This window comes from Arachis hypogaea, chromosome 15 (assembly GCF_003086295.3).
Source record: "Arachis hypogaea cultivar Tifrunner chromosome 15, arahy.Tifrunner.gnm2.J5K5, whole genome shotgun sequence".
NCBI classification, from domain to species: domain Eukaryota; kingdom Viridiplantae; phylum Streptophyta; class Magnoliopsida; order Fabales; family Fabaceae; genus Arachis; species Arachis hypogaea.
Window position 1 is genome coordinate 27,202,130 of NC_092050.1, and position 19,624 is coordinate 27,221,753.

Here is a 19,624-nt window from a genome sequence, read left to right on the forward strand (position 1 = left end):
CTACTAATCCATAAGCCTGTTTCATTGATTTGTCTGCCATCTCTAATGAGAATTTGGCAGTATGTACCTCAAAGATTCCTAGTTTCTCCATTATAGAGAGTCGCATTAAGTTTATGCCTGACCCCAGGTCACACAGAGCCTTCTCAAAGGTCATGGTACCTATGTCACAAGGAATTAGGAATTTACCAAGATCCTATTTCTTTTGAGGTAGAGTTTGCTGAACCAAGGCATTTAGTTCCTTGATGAGCAATGGAGGTTCATCCTCCCAAGTCTCATTACCAAATAATTTGGTATTCAGCTTCATGATTACTCCTAAATACTGAGCAACTTGCTCTTCATCAATGTCTACATCTTCTTCAGAAGATGAATAGTCATCAGAGCTCATGAATGGTAAAAGGAGGTTCAATGGAATCTCTATGGTCTCTAGATGAGCCTCAGATTCCTTTGGTTCCTCAAAGGGAAACTCCTTATTGGTCAGTGAACATCCCAGGAGGTCTTCCTCACTAGGATTCACGTCCTTCTCCTCCTCTCTGGGTTCGGCCACACCAAGTAAGGTAATGGCCTTGCACTCTCTTTTTGGATTCTCTTCTGTATTGCTTGGGAGAGTACTAGGAGGGGTTTCAGTGACTCTTTTACTCAGCTGGCCCACTTGTGCCTCCAAATTTCTAATGGAGGACCTTGTTTCATTCATGAAACTTAAAGTGGCCTTAGATAGATCAGAGACTATATTTGCTAAGCTAGATGGATTCTGCTCAGAATTTTCTGTCTGTTGCTGAGTGGATGATGGAAAAGGCTTGCTATTGCTAAACCTATTTCTTCCACCATTATTAAAGCCTTGTTGAGACTTTTGTTGATCCTTCCATGAGAAATTTGGATGATTTCTCCATGAGGGATTATAGGTGTTTCCATAGGGTTCACCCATGTAATTCACCTATGCTATTGCAGGGTTCTCAGGATCATAAGCTTCTTCTTCAAAAGATGCCTCTTTAGTACTATTAGAAGTAGCTTGCAATCCATTCAGACTCTGAGAAATCATATTGACTTGCTGAGTCAATATTTTATTCTGAGCCAATATGGCATTCAGAGCATCAATTTCAAAAACTCCCTTCCTCTGAGGCGTCCCATTGCTCACAGGATTCCTTTCAGAAGTGTACATGAACTGGTTGTTTGCAACCATGTCAATGAGTTCCGGAGCTTCTGCAGGCGTTTTCTTTAGGTGAATGGATCCACCTGCAGAATGGTCCAATGACATCTTTGATAATTCAGACAGACCATCATAGAATATATCTAGGATGGTCCATTCTAAAAGCATGTCAGAAGGACACTTTTTGGTCAATTGCTTATATCTCTCCCAAGCTTCATAGAGGGATTCACCTTCTTTCTGTTTAAAGGTTTGAACATCCACTCTAAGCTTGCTAAGCTTCTGAGGAGGAAAGAACTTGGCTAAGAAAGCCGTGACCAGCTTATCCCAAGAGTTCAGGTTGTCTTTAGGTTGAGAGTCTAACCATATTCTAGCTCTGTCTCTTACAGCAAATAGGAAAAGCATAAGCCTGTAGACCTCGGGATCAACCCCATTGGTCTTAACAGTATCACAGATCTGTAAGAATTCAGTTAAGAACTGAAAAGGATCTTCTGATGGAAGTCCATGAAACTTGCAGTTCTGTTGCATCAGAGAAACTAATTGAGGCTTTAGCTCAAAATTGTTTGCTCCAATGGTAGGGATTGAGATGCTTTTTCCATGTAAATTAGAATTTGGTGCAGTAAAGTCACCAAGCATCTTCGTTGCATTGTTATTATTTTTGACCATGTCTCCTTCTTTTTCGAAAATTTCTGTCAGATTTTCTCCAGAGAGTTGTGCTTTAGCTTCCCTTAGCTTCCTCTTCAGAGTCCTTTCAGGTTCAGGATCAGCTTCAACGAGAATGTTCTTATCCTTGTTCCTGCTCATATGAAAAAGAAGAGAACACAAAAGAAAATATGGAATCCTCTATGTCACAGTATAGAGATTCCTTATGTAAGTATAAGAAGAGAAGAATAGAAGAAGGAAAAGATAAAAATTTGAACACAGAGGAGAAGAGTGGGTTCGAATTTTTGAGTAGAAGAGAAGTGTTAGTAGATAAATAAATAAATAGAAGGGGGTGAGAGAGAGAAGAATTTGAAAATTAAATAAAATAAAATAAGAATATTTTTGTTTTTGTTTTTAATTTAAAATTAAAGTTAAAATTCGAAAATATGAAAAGGAATAAAATTAAGATTAAAATTTAAAATAATTAGTTAATGAAAAGAAATTTTGAAAAAGAGGTTAGTGATTTTCGAAAATTAGAGAGAGAAAATTAGTTAGGTAGTTTTGAAAAAGATAAGAATCAAACAAAAAGATAAGATTAATTGAAAAAAGATTTGAAAATCAATTTTGAAAAGATAAGAAGTTAGAAAAGATTTGGAAATTGATTTTGAAGAAGATGTGATTGAAATTTATTTTGAAAAGGATTTGAAAAAGAAATTTAAAAAAGATTTGATTTTGAAAATTAAAGTTGATTACTTGACTAACAAGAAACAAAAAGATATGATTTTAAGATTTAAAGATTGAACCTTTCTTACTAGGCAAGTAACAAACTTAAAATTTTTGAATCAATCACATTAATTGTTAGCATTAATTTCGAAAATATGAAATAGAAATAAGAAAAATATTTTGAAAATAAATTTTGAAAATTTCGAAATTATGAAAGAAAAGATGAAAAAGATTTGATTTTTGAAAAAAAAGAATTGAAAAAGATAAAATTTTTAAATTGAAAATTTGATTTGACTCATAAGAAACAACTAAATTTTAAAAAGTTTTGAAAAAGTCAAGTCAAATTTTCGAAAATTTATGAGAAAATGAGGGAAAGATATTTTTTTTTATTTTTAAATTTTTAATGAAGAAAGAGAAAAACAACCCAAAGACTCAAAACATGAAAATTATGAATCAAAACACATGATGCATGCAAGAACACTTTGAATGTCAAGATGAACACCAAGAACACTTTGAATGTCAAGATGAGCACCAAGAACTTATTTTTGAAAATTTTTAAGAAAAGAAAAACATGCAAGACACCAAACTTAGAAATTTTCAAACTTTAGACACTAACAAATTGAAAATGCAGATGAAAAACAAGAAAAGACACAAAACATAAAAATGCAAAGATCAAAAAACCAAATCATCAAGAACAACTTGAAGATTATGAAGAACACCATGCATGAGTTTTCGAAAATTTTAATGAAATTAAAAAGATGCAATTGACACCAAACTTAAAAATTGCCACTAGACTCAAACAAGAAACATAAAATATTTTTGATTTTATGATTTTATTAATTTTTTTTGGATTATTCGAAAATTAATTGGAAAAAGAAAATTAAGGATTTCAAAATTTTTAATGAGAATTCTAGGAATCATTCAATGTTAGTCTAAAGCTCCGGTCCAGGAATTAGACATGGCTCACTAGCCAGCCAAGCTTTCAGCGAAAGTTCCGATCCAAAACACTAGACATGGCCAATGGCCAGCCAAGCTTCAGCAGATACAAATCAGGCATATAACAGCTGATTAGATGAGAGTCCAAGGACTCTTGCCATGATAAGTGGAAGCCTCAGTCCAAAAATTTAGACATGGCTTGATAGCCAGCCAGGCTTCAACAGATCATGAAGAAACTCTAGAATTCATTCTTAAAAATTCTGAAGTCATAGAATAATTTAATTTCTAAATATAAATTTATTTTGAAAATTTTTTTGAAAATAAAAATAAAAATAATAAAAACAAAAAGCTTAAAATTAAAATGAAATTTACCTAATCTGAGCAACAAGATGAACCGTTAGTTGTCCAAACTCGAACAATCCCCGGCAACGGCGCCAAAAACTTTGTGTACGAAATTGTGATCGTTCATTCCTTGGTAACGGCGCCAAAAACTTAATACGCACGTTCATAATTTTAGTTCTTTGTCACAACTTCGCACAACTAACCAGCAAGTGCACTGGGTCGTCCAAGTAATAAACCTTACGTGAGTAAGGGTCGATCCCACGGAGATTGTTGGCTTGAAGCAAGCTATGGTCACCTTGTAAATCTCAGTTAGGCGGATTCAAATGGTTATAGAGTTTTAATAATTAAAAGATAAATATAACGTAAAATAAAGATAGAGATACTTATCTAACTCATTGGTGAGAATTTCAGATAAGTGTATGGAGATGCTTTTGTTCCTTCTGAATCTCTGCTTTCCTACTGTCTTCATCCAATCCTTCATACTCCTTTCTATGGCAAGCTGTATGTTGGGCATCACCGTTGTCAATGGCTACATCCTGTCCTCTCAGTGAAAATGGTCCAAATGCGCTGTCACCGCACGGCTAATCATCTGTCGGTTCTCGATCATGCTGGAATAGGATTCAATAATTCTTTTGTGTTTGTCACTACGCCCAGCACTCGCGAGTTTGAAGCTTGTCACAGCCATCCCTTCCCAGATCCTACTCGTAATACCACAGACAAGGTTTAGACTTTCCGGGTCTCAAGAATGGCCGCCAATAATTCTAGCCTATACCACAAAGACTCTGATCTCACGATCAGGAGGCTAAGAGATATGCATTCAAGCTTGCTTTCATGTAGAACGGAAGTGTTTGTCAGGCACGCGTTCATAAGTGAGAATGATGATGAGCGTCACATAATCATCACATTCATCATGTTCTTGTATGCGAATGAATATCTTAGAGAAGAAATAGGCTTGAATTGAATAGAAAAACAATAGTACTTTGCATTAATTCATGAGGAACAGCAGAGCTCCACACCTTAATCTATGGTGTGTAGAAACTCCACCATTGAAAATATATAAGTGAAAATAGGGTAGACATGGCCGAGTGGCCAGCCCCCCATGGAGGTCTAGAGATCTAAAATGATCAAAAGATGATCCAAAGATAATAGTAAAAAGTCCTATTTATACTAAACTAGTTACTATAGGGTTACAGAAATAAGTAAATGATGCAGAAATCCACTTCCAGGGCCCATTTGGTGTGTGCTTGGGCTGAGCATTGAAGTTTTCACGTGTAAAGGTCTTCCTTGGAGTTAAACGCCAGTTTGTAACCTGTTTCTGGTGTTTAACTCTGCTTTGCAACCTGTTTCTGGCGTTTAACTTCAGAATAGGGCAGAAAGCTGGCGTTGAACGCCAGTTTGCGTCGTCTAAACTCGAGAAAAGTATGGACTATTATATATTGCTGAAAAGCTCTAGATGTCTACTTTCCAACGCAATTGAGAGCGCACCATTTGGACTCCTGTAGCTCCAGAAAATCCACTTTGAGTGCAAAGAGGTCAGAATCCAACAGCATCTGCAGTCCTTCTTCAGCCTCTGAATAAGATTTTTGCTCAGGTCCCTCAATTTCAGCCAGAAAATATCTGAAATCACAGAAAAATACACAAACTCATAGTAAAGTCCAGAAATGTGGTTTTTATTTAAAAACTAATAAAAATATATTAAAACTAACTAAATCATACTAAAACCTATGTAAAAACAATGCCAAAAAGCGTATAAATTATCCGCTCATCAACCCTGCCATGCTATTAAAGCCCAGGCAATGGTTAATTTCTTGGCCGAAGTGGCTAGCAAAACTTTCGAGTCCTTGAGCACACGGTAGAAGTTCCATGTTGACAGAGCATCCAACCAAGCGTTCGGTGGGACAGAGATCATATTAGAAAGTGATGGTGGCGGAAATTGACCAGTTAAGAAATTAATAAACAAAATGCGTTGCAAGTACAGTTCTCAACCAGCTAAGATCTGCCTTCTCAATTTAAAAAGGGTTGTCACAAAAATTAGAATTAAAAATACTGGGAGTATGAGTCCTAGGTCGTCTCCTAACGAGTTGTAGGAAAGAGTGCTAATTTATTAATCAGAAATTTTCCAGAAGGTTTGAGTTGGATAATGAGTAATTAAAATAATTGTAAATTAAAGCAATAAAACTAAGAATTATTATTAATATAAAGAGCCTTGATTGGGTAATTGATTAATTGGAAGTTATATCCTTGTTGGAATCTTCTCAAGTGTAGTGTAAAGAGGTTGTTGTTTTCACTTAGTTAACCCTTACTGAGTAAAGGAAGGTCAAGTGATGGAACTGACTCTTATCCGCAAATCCTAGTCCTTTCCCTGGGGAAGGTCTAGCGTTAGTAGATACAGACTTAGCCAACAATGTCCAATTTAACTAAGCACTTGAGCATTCCAACTCAAGTGTCTCCTCTTAATCAACCCCCATGTCAAGTAGAAAATCTACTCCATTGACATGGAATTAATATTCATAAAAATATAAGAAGACATAATTAAATAAAATAAAATAAAATAAAATAGAGATTTAAAATTAATTAAAAGTAAAAGTAACTCTATGTATTAATAAATCCAAAATGCAACATAATTATTTGAATAGGGTCAATGATCAACTGAAAAGAGTAAAGGAATAAAGAAACAAACTAAAGTAATAACTTCAGCGGAGGTGATGACTTTTCAACATCCAAAATCCAAAGCAAAAGCATAAACTATCAATGTAAAGTAAATCTAGATTCAGATCTAAAACTAAAAGTAATCCTAATATCAATCTATCTCAATATGTGTGGATGCTTATGGGTGTGTATTCATGTGTGTTGAGTCTCTGCATGTTCCCTGGCTTTATTCTGTATTTCTGGGCCGAAAACTGGGTTAAAATGCGGCCTGAAATCGCCCCTAGCGTATTCTGTTATTTCTGCAGATCGCGCAGGTCACGCATACGCGTCGTCCACGCATTCACGTCATTCAGCGATTTTCCTTGTCACGCGTTCGCGTCGTTCACGCGTTCGTGTCATTCGTGCAGACTCCAATTCACGCGTTCGCGTCGCTGCGATTTCCTCATTTTGCGCGCTCGCGTGAGCCATGCGCTCACGTCAGTGTTCGCTGGTCATCTCCTTAGTTTCTTGTGTTCCTTCCATTTTTGCAAGCTTCCTCTCCATTCTCTAAGCCATTCCTGTCCTATGAGGCCTGAAACACTTAACACACGGGTCACGGTATCGAATAGGATAAAGGAAAATTAAAATGTACTAATTAAAGGTTTCTAGGAAGCAAGTTTTCAACCATAAACAATACTAGGAAGGAATTATAAAATCATGCTAATCATATGAATAAGTGGGTAAAGACTTGATAAAAACCACTAAATTAAATACAATATAAATCATAAAATAATAGTTTATCAACCTCCCCACACTTAAATATTAGCATGTCCTCATGCTTAGTTTAAGGAGATAAAATAAATGAGTAGGGGAATGCAAGACTCATGCAATGCAATGCAACCTATATATATAAATGCAACTATATGATTCTTGTCTACTTTGTTAAAAGTAAATAAGTTCTTCAAGACAAACGTAAATTAAATTCCTACTAATTCAAATTATATAGTAAAAACAGGTAAAATTGTAAGAAGACAGCTCATGAAAGCAGGGAACATAGAATTAAGCGTTGAACCCTCACTGATGGTGTATGTGCACTCTAGTCACTCTAGTGTATAGGGTAATCACTCTTTCCTTCTCTAACCATGCTTTCTAAACCTTGTTCTTCACCTAACCAATCAACAATATTTAATGTACTAATACAAAACATCATGAGGTCTTTTTAAGGTTGTAATGGGGCTAAGGTAAGGGTAAGGGTATACATATGGCTAAGTGAGCTATAAATTGAATCTTTGACTAACCTAAGCTCTCATCTAACATACATACACTCTATATAACTCTAGAATCATGCCTAGCTACCCAGAATTCTCACTTTTGCATTACATACTCATGTATTAACTTTTTCTCTTAACTTGTATCACATATGCATTGATTTTTCATTAACTTAACATTGGGGTAATTTTGTCCCCTTATTTAATTACTTAATTATTATTATTATTTTTGGATTTTTTTTAGCATAAAAATAAACATAACATTATCAATGTACATAGATTTTCAATTTCTCTAGTTTCACATGAGTAGGTACCCAAATTCCCATTATTTTATCATGACACATTCCCTTATTAACCAATGTTCCCACAACTTCCCATACTCAATTGATATACACTTTCTATCTTAAGCCAACCAAAGATTCAATTTGGGGTATTACTTGTTTTTCCGCTTAAGGCTAGTAATGTGGTAAAATATAGAACAAATGGGATTAAAAGGATCAAAGTGGCTAACAAAAGTAAATGGAAGGGTAGGCTATTTGGGGTAAGTGAGTTAAAACAATTAATGGCCTCAATCATATGCATACATAGAACACATTAAACATTGGACATATAGGATGGAATAAAATAAAGATTACAATCATAGAGAAGCAAACACACAAGAATAATATTTATGGTTAAATAATGTAACCATGTCATTAGGCTCAAGTCTCACAGGTTGTGTGTTATTAGCTTTTTAAACCATGTTCCAATTACAACATCTAACAAGTTTAACACAAAAATTTTGATTTAAATTAGTGAAATTCATCAAAATTAGGGTCTTAAAAAGAAACTTATTATTTTTCAATCAAGTAGAACATGCATGCAATTAACCTATTTCTAGAAAAGAAAATTTAACTAAATATCCTATTTTATTGGTGTTTTAAGGAAAAGAAGTTACCTCCGGAAGTCAGGTACTGACCGACCTCCCCACACTTAAAGCTTTGCACCGTCCTCGGTGCCATCTGTCAGGAACAAAGGGGGGGCTGGTAGCAGCATCTCCACCATCGGGACCGTCATGGCTCCCTGTGTTGGTAAATAAAGTGGAGTCCGGGGTGTCTGGGTCTTCTTTAGGTGGGTGGTTACCAACAAATAGCTCCTTGAGGTATGTAAATCTGCGCTTGTTACGACGCTCTCTCTGCTTTCCTTTCCGGTCAAGCCGGTCTAGCCTCTCAAGTATCTGATGGAGCAGTTGGTTTGTTGAAGGTTCTTGTGATGTGGAAGAAGAAGGGATATCTTCTGCTGGTTCTGTGCTCCGGTTGATAGTGGCTGCTGGAGGTCTGATATACTTCCCGTTAGGGACGTATTGATCATCTCGTGGAATCATGGCCTTGGTGTCCCCAGCTCTGTAGGAGACTCCAGCTGCTGAAACTAGATCTGAAACCAAGGCGGGAAAAGGTAAGTTGTCCGCAATTTGTACGTGTCCCATGGCATGCCGAATGTGTCTTGGTAAATTGATGTGCTGGTCTGTATGGATACACCAGAGTAAAACAGCCATGTCTACAGTGATGGAGGACTTATGAGTGCTCGGCAAGACGTAATGGAACATGATCTGTGCCCATACTCAAGCCTCCAAGGTGAGTGCTGAAGCCAATATGCCCTTAGGTCGGGAACGATGGTATCCGTAGATCCATATGCTGCCAGGTTGTGCAATAACTCTGAGAACGGCGTCCCAGTTAAATTGGTATGTCTGGTGCTTGAGTGAGGCTTCTTGGAATGCCTCCAATCCTTCTGGAGCAGGGGGAAGATCTAAAGCTCGTTGAATGGCTTTTTCTGTTATAGGGACTTGCTTCTGACGAACATAGACAGACTGCATGGTTGGCATGTGAAAATTGGAGTAGAATTCAACTACTCATGATAGATTAACCTGCCATGGCTGTCTCCGTAGGAATTTCCATTGTGTTCGCTCAATGCGGGGCTCAACAAATTCAGCAATGTTGGTTGGGAGGATAAGAAGGTACTCATTGTTATAATTCCTCTCTGCCAGGATGGGAAACATCTGCTCACAGTAGCGGTTAGTGAACCGCGCAGTGTCCTTTGCTGGAAAGGCTTTCTCTTTTTCATCGACCTTGATGATTCTCTTGGTTCGTTTTGTTGAGGGTTTCACCGCTGTTGAAGATGGCTCAGCCACTAATGTTCTTTTTGTTCCTCTCCTTGCTGGTGGTTTGGGAGTAGCTTTCTCTTTACCTTTCTTGGTGGCCATCCTGAAAAAGGAAAAAGAAAGTAATATGTAAAGCTAAGGGTTCGAGTAAGGGAGCGAATATTATGGGTGATAATCAATGCACGGTAAAGAAGGATGTCGTTAACACACGGTCTAGACTACATGTGAAAAGTTCATCAAAGGTAATATAGCAAGTGCATGTGATGGCAATTAGATGCAAGATGTTTATTGGCATGCCGGCAAAGGCATGAGTAGCATAGATCAAGCATTCAATGTCCAAGTTAGATTACCAACCCTTTCAAACTAACAATCTGTTTGTATTGACAATTATATTTAATCAATAAAATATAAAAGGGTTTTTGTGAAAAACATGCATTAAAGTAGTAGAATAGAAAAATTTAGTGTGCAATGTCATACGGGCTTTTTCACAAATACATAGCATGCATGGTAAAGATATTATGGAAAGTATTAATTTGAACATGCAAGCAACCCTTTAAGAAGTAATATAGTTGTCAAACAATTCCACAATAATTCACAAGCAAAATATAAAAGAAAATAATCACCTAATTAAATTTCTAACACCAATTAAAGGAATAAAAAGAAAAGAAAAGAAAAAGAAGATATAGATAATAAAAGTGAAAATTAGAAGAAGAAGAAAACATAAATAAAAGTAATAATAATGATTGAAAAGTAAAAAGGGAAGAAGAAAAGAAAATAACCTTGATGATGATGTGAAAAATAGAAAGTAAAAAGTAAGAAAGAATAGAGAAGGAAGAAGGAAGAAGAAAGAAATAAGAAGGGAAAATAAAAATTAGGATTTGGGAAGAAAAGATATGATATTTGGCTGATTTGGATAAGCTGTGCGCCGCATGTGATGCGAACGCGTGAGTCACGCAGTCGCGTGGTGTGCGATGTTTTTCAAGTGACGCGGACGCGTGGGTCACGCGGTCGCGTGGTGTGATTTGTGCGATTGGCGCGAGTGCAACCTCCCGTTCGCGCAACTCTCTGTTTCAAACTCATTTTGCCAAGATTTAGGGTGACGCGTTCGTGTGGGTGACGCAATCGCGTGAATGGCCATATTTGCAAAACGACGCGGACGCGTGGAGCACACGTTCGCGTGATAGGGCTGGTGCTTCCAGCATCATTCCAGTCCCACTCCATCAAAACTTGCTGCCATACACCTCTTTTATGTCGATTTTTAGGGGCACGCGTTCGCGTGGGTGACGCGGACGCGTGGGGAAGCTCTTTTTGCAAAATGACGCAGACGCGTCAGCGATGTGGTCACGTAGGCATATTTATGCCTAAGGCATGCCTCCAGCCACGCTGTCGTGTGACTCTCTGCTTCTTTTCTCCTTGTTGCGAAAACACCTATAACGCGGATGCGTCAACGTGCTCTTTTTTTTATGCAGAATGCAAATGCAAATGTAAACTATATGCAGCTATATGCAGAGATTATGAGAAGAGTCATCGTCATAAATGGAAATAAAGTAAAATAAAACTAAGACTGAAACTGAAGGATCATACCATGATGGGTTGTCTCCCACCTAGCACTTTGCTTTTACGTCCTTAAGTTAGACGCTCGTTAGGCTCATTCTGCTTCTGTTGGTGGGTCTTTCAAGAGGAAGATCTCTAGTTCTTTGTTATTCTTCATCTTCTCACCATGATAAAGCTTTAGGCGATGTCCATTGACCTTTAAGAATTTGGAGCTAGAAGGATGACGCAGGTGAAAAACTCCGTATGGCTCTGCTTTTTCTACTCTGTATGGACCTTCCCATCCTAATCTCAGTTTACTTGACATAAGCCTCAGTCTGGAGTTATAAAGAAGAACCAACTCTCCTGGTTTGAATTCTCTTCTTTTTATGTACTTGTCATGGATAGCCTTCATTTTTTCTTTGTATCTCCTGGAGTTGTCATATGCTTCTAGGCGAAGGTTCTCCAGTTCTTCTAGTTACAGTTTTCTTTCATCACCAGCTTTTTCAAGATTCATGTTGCACTCCCTCATAGCCCAGAAAGCCTTGTGTTCCACCTCTACTGGAAGGTGGCAAGCCTTTCCGTATACTAAGCGGAAGGGGCTCATCCCAATGGGTGTCTTGTATGCTGTTCTATATGCCCAAAGTGCATCTTGTAGCCTGGCACTCTAGTCCTTCCTATGAGGTTTTACTATCTTCTCCAGAATACACTTTATCTCTCTGTTAGAGACTTCTGCTTGCCCATTGGTCTGGGAATGGTAAGCTGTGGCTACTTTGTGAATTATCACATGCCTCTTCAGTAATCCTGTTAGTCTCCTGTTACAAAAGTGAGTGCCTTGATCACTCATGATTGCTCGTGGTGATCCAAAGCGGCAAATAATATGGTTTCTAACAAAGGAAACAACAGTGTTAGCATCATCAGTATGGGTAGAAATTGCTTCCACCCATTTAGAAACATAATCTACAACTAACAGTATATAAAAGTAACCATTAGAATTTGGAAATGGACCCATGAAGTCAATACCCCAAACATAAAAAATTTCACAGAAAAGCATAATCTGTTGAGGCATCTCATCCCTTTTGGATATATTACCAAACCTTTGGTAAGGGGAACAAGATTTACAAAATTTAGCAGCATCTTTAAAAAGAGTAGGCCACCAGAATCCACAGTCTAGAATTTTTCTAGCTGTTCTTTGAGGGCCAAAATGTCCTCCACTCTCAGATGAGTGGCAGGCCTCTAAAATGGACTGGAATTCTGATTGAGGCACACACCGTCTAATTACCTGGTCAGCACCACACCTCCATAAATATGGATCATCCCATATATAATATTTGGACTCGCTTTTCAACTTGTCTCTTTGATGCTTAGTGAAATTTGGAGGAAAAGTGTGGCTAACTAGATAATTAGCTACAGGTGCATACCAAGGAATTACTTCAGATACTGCATGTAAGCTATCAAATGGGAAAGTATCATTTATAGGAGTGGAGTCATCCTTAATATGCTCAAGACGACTCAAGTGGTCTGCCACTATATTCTGGTTACCACTCCTATCCTTAATTTCTAAATCAAATTCTTGCAGCAGCAGTATCCAATGTATTAGCCTTGGTTTGGACTTCTTTTTAGCTAATAAATATTTTAAAGCTGCATGGTCTGAGTATACTACTACCTTAGTACCAAGTAAATAGGCTCAGAATTTATCCAGAGCAAAAACAATAGCAAGAAGCTCTTTTTCAGTAGTAGTGTAATTAGATTGAGCAGCATCTAAAGTCTTAGACGCATAAGAAATTACAAAAGGATTCTTACCTTCGTGCTGAGCCAGCGCCGCTCCCACTGCATGGTTGGAAGCATCACACATAATTTCAAATGGCTGGCTCCAGTCTGGTCCTCTCACGATTGGAGCTTGAGTCAGGGAGATCTTCAGCTTATCAAATGCTTGCATGCAATCCTCACTGAACTCAAACTCAATATCTTTCTGCAGCAATCTGGATAAAGGCAATGCTACCTTACTGAAGTTCTTAATGAATCTCCTGTAAAAACCTGCATGGCCAAGGAATGAATGGACTTCCCTCACGGAGGAGGGGTAAGGTAAACTAGAAATAACATCTACCTTTGCTAGATCTACAGAAATACTAGTATTAGACACAACATGTCCTAGAACAATTCCTTGTTTTACCATAAAGTGACATTTCTCAAAATTCAACACAAGGTTTGTACTAACACACCTATCTAATACTCTAGATAAACTATCCAAGCAAAGGCAAAATGAATCACCATATACGCTAAAATCATCCATAAATACTTTCATACAATTCTCAATAAGATCTAAAAAGATACTCATCATGCATCTTTGGAAAGTAGCAGGTGCATTACACAATCCAAAAGGCATTCTTTTATAAGCATACGTTCCAAAGGGACATGTAAAAGTGGTCTTCTCCTGATCTTCAGGAGCTATATGAATTTGAAAATATCCTGTATAACCATCTAGAAAACAATAATGGGATTTACCTGACAGGCGATCAAGTATTTGATCAATGAATGGCAAGGGGTAATGATCCTTGCGAGTGGCTTGGTTGAGACGCCTATAGTCAATGCAAACTCTCCATGAATTCTGCACTCTAGTTATCAGGAGCTCTCCGTGCTCATTCTTTATTGTTGTGACTCCAGACTTCTTGGGCACTACTTGTACTGGACTGACCCATTCACTGTCTGAGATGGGGTAAATGATATCTGCTTTAAGTAGCCTGGTCACTTCCTTCTTGACAACTTCTAAGATGGTGGGATTCAATCTTCTTTGAGGCTGACGGATAGGCCTTGCTCCCTCTTCTAAGAATATTCTGTGCTCACAAACTTAGGGACTGATGCCTACTATATCCGCCAAGCTCCATCCAATTGCTTTCTTATGTTTTCTCAGCACACTGAGCAGTTGCTCTTCTTGTAGAGAGGTGAGTTCCCTTGCAATGATAACTGGGAATTTCTGATTATCCTCAAAGTAAACATACTTGAGGTGTGAAGGAAGGAACTTTAATTCTAATTTATGCTCATAGCTAGGCTCTGGATCATTCGGGGCTAGTGATAATGGCAAAGTGTCCTCATTGTGCCCCACACTTGGACCTTGCTCCATGTGCTTCTCTTCCACTTCTTCTTGGTGAACTTCAGCTACAGTTTCATCAATAATGTCACACTGGAAGATAGAATGATCTTTCAGAGGGTGTTTCATAGCTTCATTTAAACTGAAACTCACTGTTCTACCATCTATCTCAAAGGAGTAAGTTCCTGAGAATGCGTCCAGCTTGAACTTTGAAGTCTTCAGGAATGGTCTTCCCAGCAGGATTGATGATGGTCTACCTGAGTCATTAGGGGGCATTTCCAGGATATAGAAGTCAATAGGAAATGTGAGCCCTTTAATGCTCACTAATATATCTTCAGCAATTCCATCTACTATAATAATACTTTTATCTGCTAACACAAAACGAGCTGCCGACCTTTTTAAGGGAGGGAGCCTCAAAGTATCATATATAGACAATGGCATTATACTAACACACGCTCCTAAATCACACATGCAGTCAGAAAATATTACACCTCCAATGGTACAGTTAACCATGCATGGACTTGGATCACTACATTTTTCAGGTATACCTCCCATTAAAGCAGATATAGAACTACCTAAAGGAATAGTTTTTAATTCATTAATTTTATCTATATGTATGCACGAATTTTTTAGAAACTTTGCGTATTTAGGTACCTGCTGAATGACATCAAAAAGGGGAACAATTACCTCAACCTTTTTGAATATTTCTACCATTTTGGGATCAAGTTCCATCTGCTTTCTGGGCTTCCTTGCAAGTTGTGGAAATGGAATAGGAAGGGCGTTACTTGCAGCCTCTGCATCCTTTGGTGCTTCATTCTGTGGTTGAGCTGCTTCTTTTTCAACTATGTCTTGTACGTCTTCTTCCTCTTCAGCATCTTCCATTTCCACTACATTCTCAGTTGGGGCGTGTTCTGGTAGGCTCAGCTCCTCATGGTTTCTCTCTTGCAGTGTAGTTCCGGACCTCAAAGTAATGGCATTGATGCCACCCTTGGGGTTAGGTAAGGGTTGAGAAAGAATTCCACTGGAGTTTAAAGGTTGGTTAATGGGATTAGGTAATGAATCTATCCTAGAGGCGAGAGCTTGTAAAGTGGCATTCAGACCATTTAAAGTAGAGTTTAGCTGTGTCTGTATATCTTGTTGTCCTTGTGTAAGAGAACGAAGCATCTCGTCATTTGATGAGGAATTAGGATAGGTGATCTGGGGAACTTGTTGTTGGTTATGCTGGGACCCTTGAGATTGTCTTAGGTGAGGTGCTCTGTAAGGTTAATTCTGATTCTGCTGTATGTTGTTGTTATTCTACCTTTGATTTCCATTGTTATCTCTGCCTCCTCTGTTATAGTTGTCCCTCCAACCTTGGTTGGAGTTGTCTTGCCATCCTTGGTTTTAGTTTCCACCTTGATTTTAGTTGCCACCTTGTTGATTATATCCTTGATTTGGGCGGTCATAGAAGTTATGAGTGGCTGCCACAGTGTTGTCTTCCTGTTGGAGCTGCGAACATTCATCAGTAAAATGACTATAATCAGCACAGATCCCGCATACTCTTTGTGGAACCAACTGTTGGCTTTGTTGTGGTGGGGAAGGCTAAGCTTTATGTGCTTGTTGTTGATTTAACTGCATCTGTTTCAGTAGGTTGGTCATTTCACATATACTCTGTGTAAGAGCAGTAGTTTCAACGCTAGAGGAGATCTCTGCAACAGCTTTTGAGTGGCTGCGCCTCTGCCTGTGATTTCTAGTGGACTCAGCTAAGTCGCTGATCAGTTGCCATGCTTCATCTGCGGTCCTGTACTTTTTCATAGAACCATTACTAGCACCATCCAGTGTAGTCTTATCCTGTGGGTTCATGCCTTGAGTGAAGTAGCTGATCAATACTAGTCTATCAATCATGTGATGGAGGCATGCATCTAGAAGGTTCTTAAAATGCTCCCAGTACTCATAGAGAGTCTTCGATTCACCTTGAACAATGCAGGAGATTTCTTTTCTCAATCTATCTGTAACTTCAGCTGGAAAATATATTTCCAAAAATTCTCTCCTGAGCATATCCCAGTTGGTAACAGTCGCTTTAGGTTGAGTGTAGTACCATTCTCTCGCCTTTCCTTCAAGAGAAAACGGGAAGACGGTTAACAGAATAGAGGTTTCATCTGCACCCTGACGCCTAACAGTAGAACAGGCTGTCTGGAAATCCCTAAGGTGCTTGATAGGCGCTTGAGCAGGTAAGCCATGAAATTTGGGCATCAAGTTTATTAGTGTAGTCTTCAGTTCAAAATCTGCAGCCAGATTTGGATGACGCACTTGATACGGTTGTAGGGTGAAGTCTGGGGCTCCAGCTTCCTGGAGAGTAATCCTCCTAGGTGCTGCCATGTTACCTGCACGTGAATCAACTGAATCAGTAGTAAAGGAGCTTGTCTCGCTCTCAGATGGCGGTTCAAATTCGCCCTCATATGAGACTGGTGAATCGATAATAATCACTTCACCGCCCTCAGAGGCTAACCGATGTCGAGCTCGCCTAATACGTGAAAGAGTTCTTTCAATTTCAGGATCAAAAGCGGCTAAGCTCGGATCAGGCAATGAACGCGTCATTCAATGAGAAAGACATATAGCTCATGGTAGCAAAAATAAAAATAAAATATGCAAATAAATAAAAATATGTACACTAATTAATAATCTAGCACACTATTGCAACTCCCCGGTAACGGCACCAAAAATTGATGGTGGCGGAAATTGACCAGTTAAGAAATTAATAAACGAAATGCGTTGCAAGTACAGTTCTCAACCAGCTAAGATCCGCCTTCTCAATTTAAAACGGGTTGTCACAAAAATTAGAATTAAAAATACTGGGAGTACGAGTCCTAGGTCGTCTCCCAACGAGTTGCAGGAAAGAGTGCTAATTTATTAATCAGAAATTTTCCAGAAGGTTTGAGTTGTATAATGAGTAATTAAAATAATTGTAAATTAAAGCAATAAAACTAAGAATTATTATTAATATAAAGAGCCTTGACTGGGGAATTGATCAATTGGAAGTTCTATCCTTGTTGAAATCTTCTCAAGTGTAGTGTAAAGAGGTTGTTGTTTTCACTTAGTTAACCCTTACTGAGTAAAGGAAGGTCAAGTGATGGAACTGACTCTTATCCGCAAATCCTAGTCCTTTCCCTTGGGAAGGTCTAGCGTTAGTAGATACAGACTTAGCCAACAATGTCTAATTTAACTAAGCACTTGAGCATTCCAACTCAAGTGTCTCCTCTTAATCAACCCCCATGTCAAGTAGAAAATCTACTCCATTGACATGGAATTAATATTCATAAAAATATAAGAAGACATAATTAAATAAAATAAAATAAAATAGAGATTTAAAATTAATTAAAAGTAAAAGTAACTCTATGTATTAATAAATCCAAAATGCAATATAATTCTTTGAATAGGGTCAATGATCAACTGAAAAGAGTAAAGGAATAAGGAAACAAACTAAAGTAATAACTTCAGCGGAGGTGATGACTTTTCAACATCCAAAATCCAAAGCAAAAGCATAAACTATCAATGTAAAGCGAATCTAGATTCAGATCTAAAACTAAAAGTAATCCTAATATCAATCTATCTCAATATGTGTGGATGCCTATGGGTGTGTATTCATGTGTGTTGAGTCTCTGCATGTTCCCGGGCTTTATTCTGTGTTTCTGGGCTGAAAACTGGGTTAAAACGCGGCTTGAAATTGCCCCCAGCGTATTCTGTTATTTCTGCAGATCGCGTAGGTCACGCGTACGCGTCGTCCACGCGTTCGCGTCATTCAGCGATTTTCCTTGTCACGCGTTTGCGTCGTTCACGCGTTCGCGTCATTCGTGCAGACTCCAATCGTCGTTGCGATTTCCTCATTTTGCGCGCTCGTGTGAGCCATGCGCTCGCGTCAGTGTTCGCTGGTCATCTCCTTAGTTTCTTGTGTTCCTTCCATTTTTGCAAGCTTCCTCTCCATTCTCTAAGTCATTCCTGCCCTATGAGGCCTGAAACCCTTAACACACGGGTCACGGCATCGAATGGGATAAAGGAGAATTAAAATGTACTAATTAAAGGTTTCTAGGAAGCAAGTTTTCAACCATAAACAATACTAGGAAGGAATTATAAAATTATGATAATCATATGAATAAGTGGGTAAAGACTTGATAAAAACTACTCAATTAAACACAATATAAATCATAAAATAATGGTTTATCAGAAAGCTTAGAGGGAGTGACTTACGAGCAATCCATCAAGTTTGAGTTCTCAGTCTCTAATAATCAGGCAGAGTATGAAGCCATGATTAAAGGTTTGATACTAGCAAAAGAGGTCGGTGTAACAAAGCTTGAAGTCAACAGTGATTCCTAGGTTGTGACGGCCCAAGTAAAAGGGACGTACCAAGCTCGGGACCCACTACTGCAAAAGTACTTGGAAAAAATCAAACAATTATAACGACGATCTTGCCATCTTGGATCATCTTAAAAGCACCAATAGTTGAGGTGTCGAATCCAGGGACAAATAGCAAGACTTGGGCTTTGATCGCCTCCTCGGTAGCAGCTATTGTGTCCCGAGCATCTTTGATAATCTCTTTGTTCTTTTTCTTGATATTTGTGGTCTCGAGGTGAGCTGCATCTGTAAGAACTGCGAATTAATTAATCGATTAATTAACATAAAATAATAAAAATTTAATTACCCGGAACAGGTTCAAAATTTTAGAATATTAATTAGAAAATTTAAATATGATCATTGGACTCAGTAGATTTTTATGAGTTGGAAAATATAATTTTCTTCGAAAAATTACGTAAAAACGCGTACCGGTAAATTAACCGGTAGTATCAGCTTAAGTCTGTCCGGTACTGTGTGAAAATAATAAAAACAATAGAAAACCTTAGAAAAATAATTAGAATTAAAAATCGGGCACTAATTTTAAAGGTTTGGCCCAAAGTTAAGCCAAACAGACCAAAAACGCTAACGGATTAAACCGGGCCCAAGTTGGACCCAAGCCCAACATTATATAAGTCCATTAAGTGGCAAACTCAGTCACTTTTAACACCATACAGCAGCAGAAACGTGAATTGAAGGAGAAGAGAGCAAGGTTTCCTTTCACTATTCATCCTCTTCTTCTTGGAGCCATATCTCACCCTCTGAAGCTCCGATTCGCGTGCCGTCAATTGCCATGTGAAACTCTCATCGAGCTCTTCGACTTC

At 38.2% G+C, this 19,624-nt stretch overlaps 1 non-coding gene across 1 annotated transcript; it reads left to right on the top strand.

Moving 5' to 3' along the window:
- The first annotated feature begins 1,306 nt into the window (after nucleotides 1-1,306).
- Nucleotides 1,307-1,414, top strand: LOC112753709 (small nucleolar RNA R71). Its single transcript, XR_003178081.1, has one exon. It is a non-coding gene; the product is annotated as a small nucleolar RNA R71 (small nucleolar RNA).
- Nucleotides 1,415-19,624: the final 18,210 nt, after the last annotated feature.